General features: G+C 45.7%; 1 long non-coding RNA gene across 1 annotated transcript; it reads right to left on the reverse strand.

Annotated features, from left to right (window-relative positions):
* Nucleotides 1-3,021: 3,021 nt before the first annotated feature.
* Nucleotides 3,022-6,032, reverse strand: LOC127034637 (uncharacterized). The gene is made up of 2 exons (XR_007769446.1): nucleotides 5,913-6,032; nucleotides 3,022-4,279 (listed from the first exon to the last, which is right to left on the reverse strand). It is a non-coding gene; the product is annotated as an uncharacterized LOC127034637 (long non-coding RNA).
* Between the last annotated feature and the right edge of the window lie 572 nt (nucleotides 6,033-6,604).

The raw sequence follows: 6,604 nt of genomic DNA on the forward strand, positions 1-6,604 counted from the left end.
TTGATTTTGAGAGGTGATAAGCATGCTGAGTGCCCACTGATTTCTATGGGTGCCTATGATGTCTCACAATCAGGCCTTTCTCTGCCTCTTGCAATATTAACAAGCCCTTTGTGGCAGTGCTGCTGTGGGGCCCAGTTACATCGCTTCCATAGCAGGTGAACCAGGCTCATCTAGAGCTACACACTAACGTGGACTTAACCAGTGCACGAGTCCCCATCAGGGAGCTGGAGCTACTTGTCTACGGCTTGTGTATTGCCATGGACAAGGCTAATGCCAGGTGAGCCTCCACCAGACCAGCTACTAGGATTCAAACTCAGCTCAGCTTATTTGGAGCCTGCTCCCTGCATAGCTCACCTCTGACATTTGGAAATACTCATGAGAAATTACATCTGGAATCATCACAGCAAACAGTGTGCGTGGGGGGAGGGGAGAGAAACAAAAATTAGCTCTTTCCCAAGCTCATACCTTGATGCCACGAGCGGACAGAGTACAGCTGGCTCCTCCTTTCCCAGGGCTATGGAAGCAAGAAGGCAGTGATCTTAGAATATGCACTGACTCAGAGTGGCAAGTACCAACGGGAAACTGAAATGCCCGGGAGTTGACCCCCTGGACTCCCTCCAGTTATTCTACCAGGTGGAAAAAAATTGACAATTTGACAATTCATGTAAAATTCTCAGAGCACTAGTACATCTCCTAGGACTCTCGTTATCACTGGGGCTGAAGAGCGCAGGCACTGTCCTCTCTGTAGCTTGTTTGGGCAGACCTCTCGTTCTGTTCACTGCCATATCACTCTTATGGTGACAGGGTGCTGCTGAGAGTGCTGATGTTCTGGAGGCAACTTAGGACAGGTAAACCCTCCAGTCCTAAAGCCATCTTGCTGGATTCAGAGCTGAATACTGTGGATTCCTTGTGTGTGGAAAGAATGAGGCCAGATGGCAGAATGAGATGGAGTCAGAATGGTCAGGAACAGACCGAGACTAGAGTCCTAGCTAGCTAGAGCCAAGGACCATGGCTTTTTGGAGACGTTCCTGTGAATTTGCTTAACAGTAAAATCTACAGAGAGACAAGTTGAGTGAGGTAATATCTTTAATTCAGTAAAATTTCTACTCAGTTGAGGGTAGATACAAAAGAAAGACCTGTCTGCACATAGCCCTCTAAGCAGCTCCTGGTCTGAGGCAGACAGTCAGAATGCAGCCAGGAATTCTGCAATTGCAGTTTGAACAAATTATTGATTTTTTCAGCCCTGACTCATGGCCTAGTGTTCCTGAGGAAGGAGCCATCTATTTGCAAACATGTAGGACCCTTCTGGCCCGATAGGTGTCTGCACCAGGGTTGACTCCTGCCAGATTCAGAATAATCTAAAGGGGAAGAAAGCCTTTCTATTCTGGGACAGCAACAGCACTTGTAGCTTCCTTGCTGGACCAGTTTGAGGAGTATGTCCTCTGAATCACGGAACCAGCAACGCCAGCTTGTATCTCATTGGCGGATCTCAGACAGCTTTACAAACAGACAATTAAGGCTCCGAATACCACTAAATAATAGAAGGTATCATATTGACAAATGGAGGCAAAAAGAAGTTAGTGACTGGGCCAAGGCCACAGAACTAGTCTGTAGAAGCACTGGGATTAGAACTCAGGAGTTCTGATTTGCTGTACCCTGTTCTATTTAGGCTGATTTGCTGCTCCCAAGGTTTAGCCTGGGTCACCTCTGGCCCAATTGATTCAGGCTACACATGCAATATTCATGCACACTTTTGTTTAACAACATTTATTCAACTGTCCTGATGTGGAGCATACAAATGGGTAATTCAGAGTCTCTAAAAATAGCATCCTGCTTTTACCATATGGGCAGCATTCACAGTACAACCAAAACAGGGTACCCTCTAGTCTAGAGGACCCTTCATATGTAATGGCTGCAAGAACCATCATGTTTGCAATACCAAGACTTCTGCCTATTCAGCAATGGGAAGTGGAACTACCAAAAGGTCATAAAAATCTCTCAATTAGTACATATGTTGAAACTTTAACCAATTTTAGCGATAATATTGGAGCAAATCAAGTGAGGACTTAGAAGTTTCATGGCAGCAGAGAGAAAATAACATGGATCCTGCACCCAAACCACAAGTGTGAACTAAAGGGGAATTAATCTACCTTTCAGCAGTAATGACATGCAGTTGAGTAATTCTGATTCCATCCAGTACAGAGCTGTAACACACACCAAAATACAGTAACATGTAATACAAATTTTAAATACCTAAAAACCCCCCAAGAAACATGTTCCCTGTTTGTTACTAAAGTCTGTGAAAAAGGGAGTGTTCATCACAATTTCAATGCATGAGAGAGGCCAGAGCATTTTGCAATTGGAAAATTAAAGTTTAATTTATTAGGTTTTGTGTGTGCAGTTAAATTAACATTGGTTTAATATTTTTTTTCGCCAATTTTTCTACTAACTAACAAGACTAACATTAAAACAACAGTAAAAGCTTCCAGTCTCTCATGGTGCTGCTTAGCAGTCCTTTAGTCATGACTAAGGGCCAGGTTCTGGGGTCTGTCCATACGGAGCAGTGTGTAGGATTAGGGCTTCAGTCAGCAGACTTGACATCCCATTCCTTGAAAATTCCCAGTCACAGAGATATTAGAGGAACACAACTTGGAATATTTATTTCTAATAATACACTGTTCTAAATGAGTCCCTTTCAATAGCAAGGAAAGGCCATTTAAAAAGCATAAGGGTTTGCTGCTTTCCTGATGATGTTTAGAAGGGTCTGTTGGGTAGACCAGAGAGCAACATCACTACATCTGCTTAGAGCAATCTCTCCGCTCCTTCATCTCTTGGCACACACCTGCCTGATGCCTCCTCAGTTTGTTTTGCTGCCAGGACCTTGGGTTAAGCATATGAGGTCCCCCTGAGCAGTGCTTGAGAGTTGCACGCTAGTAGATGAGATGGGAAGTGCAATTAACCATCATCAGTGAAACTGACTGCACACAAAATGCTGTCAAACAGCCAATGAAAACGTTGGAAAAACAGAAAATATTTTATCTTTAATCTGTGTCAGCAATACCAATTTTAACAACAGGCACAGTATTTTCAGAAGGAAAAGTGATTTTCAGGACAATGGTGTCCCTTTAGAACAGTGCTGGCTATTTTAAAAATGAGTTGGAAAATGCATTTTGTAATTAATGAAGTGGGAATAGTAGAAAGGCTGCAGTCACTTACTGATATTGACTACACCTTGATACATGGCCATGTTTTCCTCCATTTCAAATGTCATTTCAATGGGAGTTAGATGCCTACATATTTTAGAGGATTTCTTTTTAAGGGTGTCACCTTTGGAAGGAATTTGTTTCTCTATGAGCATAGATTACCTCTAATAAAACTAATTTTCCCGCTATATTGTTCTGGTCTTCCCCTCTTCTAGAGATTGGCATTTGAGAATGAGGCTCCAGGAATGGGAGTTGACTCAAAGTGTTTTTGTGGATGGCACTGCCTGTCACCAGCTCTAGAGGACGCGCTGCAGAGCCAGGCCTCTGGCTGCATTTATTTATTTTTTCTTTAAGAACATGGTCTTGCCACATTCCTTGGACAAGGAATCGCAAAGCATTTTGGACACAGTTCTAACCACATACTGCCCTCTAGTGACCAATGTATGCAAAATCAGGACTGGCTCCTTTATTCATCCTATTATGAAAGGAGTTAAAGGGATCCCACTTGTGGGGCTTCACACTCTGCAGGTCTTAGGAATGATTTCTTTAGTATGCTGTTGCTGAACCAACTCAGCTTTTGCAAGGCTTTATTTGCCAAGACTTTTCAAGGTGCTTTAGAAAAGATGTAGAATAATTTCAACTACAATCTGTAGTGCTGAAGTTGTGATTAAAGGCAAAGACTGGACAAAAAGACTATGGAGCTCTTTTTTTAAAATATGGCAGTGCCTCTGGCCAAAGTGTAGGATAAAACATGGTAAGTGGCCAGTGTGATAGCCACTCAGTGTTGCAAGTTTAGGAGCAAGTAGGACATCAGATGAACCCATATCCAGTCTGAGACTTCCAGGGGTAACACAGAGAGAGAGAGAGAGAGGATCACAACAAGAATGACATTAATAGTCATACTGGGGCAAATGTGAAAATCATGAGGCTATTTGGCCCCATTTACCTTGGGCAAGAACATAGTTAAAAAATCAGGTTTCATCCAAACTTCAGCTGTGAAGTCCCATGCCAGGTCCTCCAAAGATCTTGTCATAGTCCTCCAGGATAACATAAGGACATGTGAGGACCGGACAGTTCTGTAAAACACAATATGGGGGAGGGGCGTATGTGAGGATTAGGTGCAATAACTTTAAACCCTTTAAGGAGCAATAAAGGACACAAATACTTTCTTTCCCTGGCAGTTCACCTTTCAACTGCATTTATTATGAAGATCAGAAAAGGTCCCTAAGACCTTTGATTTCCCAGTATCTTCACTTTCTGCAATTACCCCAGAAACCTTTCACTTCTCTGTCTCACCACCTCTTGTGCTTTCCCGAGACATTTTGCTTCCCCTCTCACACCAACTCAGAGATCTCTTAGTAGACACCATTCACAGAGTCTTTTCACTTCCCTCAGTCTCAAGAGACATTTAATGTGTTTTGCTGGGTCCTGTGTTTATGCCATCTTGGATTCTGGACAGTGCATTGCGTAGGAATAGTGTATTGCTTGGACTAAAACTGGATTAACACTCCCTATAAAAAGCATAAACAAAAAAGAAGCACTGACAAAAAGCTGCACCTAAAGAAACTGCTTGATGAGTCTCTCTCAGCGGCTGTGGCTACCCCCATCTTGTTTGAGTATAGTTTGTGCTCTAACTGGTTTCCCATCCATCTACTCAGCATAGTAACGGGCACTCAAATAAAAAGTGACAGGTAGAGGCAGGATTAACTGGCAACAGAGAATGGAACGAAAAGCATTTTAAACAGACTCTGCCCTGATGTTTAAAGAAAAGCTCTACCTGCTTGTCTAAGCAACCCGTAAGTTTGTAAAACAAGAGTCACATCTCATTAGGAATAACCTGTGAGATGTGTTTGAGTAGTGTTAACCACATTTGGCTGCAGTTGCTTGGTTGCTGAATGTCAGCAACTGTATGATGTAAACTAAGCAGGGGTTCTCAAACTGGGGGTCGGGACCCTTCAGGGGGTTGCGAGGTTATTACATGGGGGGGTTGCAAGCTGCCAGCCTCCACCCCAAACCCTGTTTCACCTCCAGCATTTATAATAGTGTTAAATATATAAAAAAGTGTTTTTAATTTATAAGGGGGGGTCAAACTCAGAGTCCTGCTATGTGAAAGGGGTCACCAGTACAAAAGTTTGAGTATGGGATGACTCCATCTAGAGAATTCAGTCAAGTTGGGTCAGATGCTACAGTCCTTATCCAGAACTCCTAATGATGCTAACAGGATGTTCTCTGCATCAGGATAATAGGATCTAGTTCTATGTCCATACAAATAAAATAAATGATTACATAAAAAATGGAAATCACATTATTCTCACAGATTACACCTTTCCAGTTTCTTTGCAAATAGAGAAACTAGAACTGGAGGGCTGATGTAAATGAAGGAAAGAGATAGAAAGAAGGAAAGTGAGACAGCTGGAAGGACAGAGAGAAATGCCAAGAAGTGGGAGAGAAGTGTGTAGGTGGGACACCAGGTGAGGAAACCCTGATCTAAGAAGTCTTCCTTTGAGCATGTAGTTGTTTGGTGCATGGATGTCTTGCAGGAACTGCCCTACCAGGGGTCAAGATCTACTTGGCTTCTTGACAGTTTCCATTATGAACACAGACATGAACTCCTTTCTTTCATTTCGCGATTGCCTATGTGTAGGAGGGGTTGGAACCTCCGCTTATGGGTTAAACCAGGAGCTGAAATTAAAAATGTGGCTTCCTAACCTGCCCTGAAATGCCAGGTCCCATCTGTCAAATTCTCTTCAGGCACCTCGAGCACCCAACGCAGGAACTGGTGACGCTTAAAGAAGCGTTTCACAAACGTCCTCCCCCTCCATCAACAAAAGAAACCAGTCACCCCCTGCACCCCGCCATGGGCTGGATCTCCACCAGGAGCAGAGCTGCTGCACCCAGCACCCCATGGGGATCCCCTTCCCTGAGGCTACGGGGCCCCAGCCCCCACATGGGGATCCCCCCCTCCCGAGGCTACGGGGCCCCGGTCCCCACACGGGGATCCCCCTCCCGAGGCTACGGGGCCCCAGCCCCCACACGGGGATCCCCCTCCCGAGGCTACGGGGCCCCGGTCCCCACATGGGGATCCCCCCCCGAGGCTACGGGGCCCCGGTCCCCACACGGGGATCCCCCTCCCGAGGCTACGGGGCCCCAGCCCCCACACGGGGATCCCCCTCCCGAGGCTACGGAGCCCCGGTCCCCACACGGGGATCCCCCTCCCGAGGCTACGGGGCCCCGGTCCCCACACGGGGATCCCCCTCCCGAGGCTACGGGGCCCCGGTCCCCACACGGGGATCCCCCTCCCGAGGCTACGGGGCCCCGGTCCCCACACGGGCCCCCTTCTCTCCCTGGGATAGAGGGAGTCGGGTCTGATAAGAACCGTCATCCCGCCGGCGACGGGGAAG

The sequence above is a fragment of the Gopherus flavomarginatus genome, chromosome 15 (assembly GCF_025201925.1).
Source record: "Gopherus flavomarginatus isolate rGopFla2 chromosome 15, rGopFla2.mat.asm, whole genome shotgun sequence".
Classification (NCBI taxonomy): Eukaryota; Metazoa; Chordata; order Testudines; family Testudinidae; genus Gopherus; species Gopherus flavomarginatus.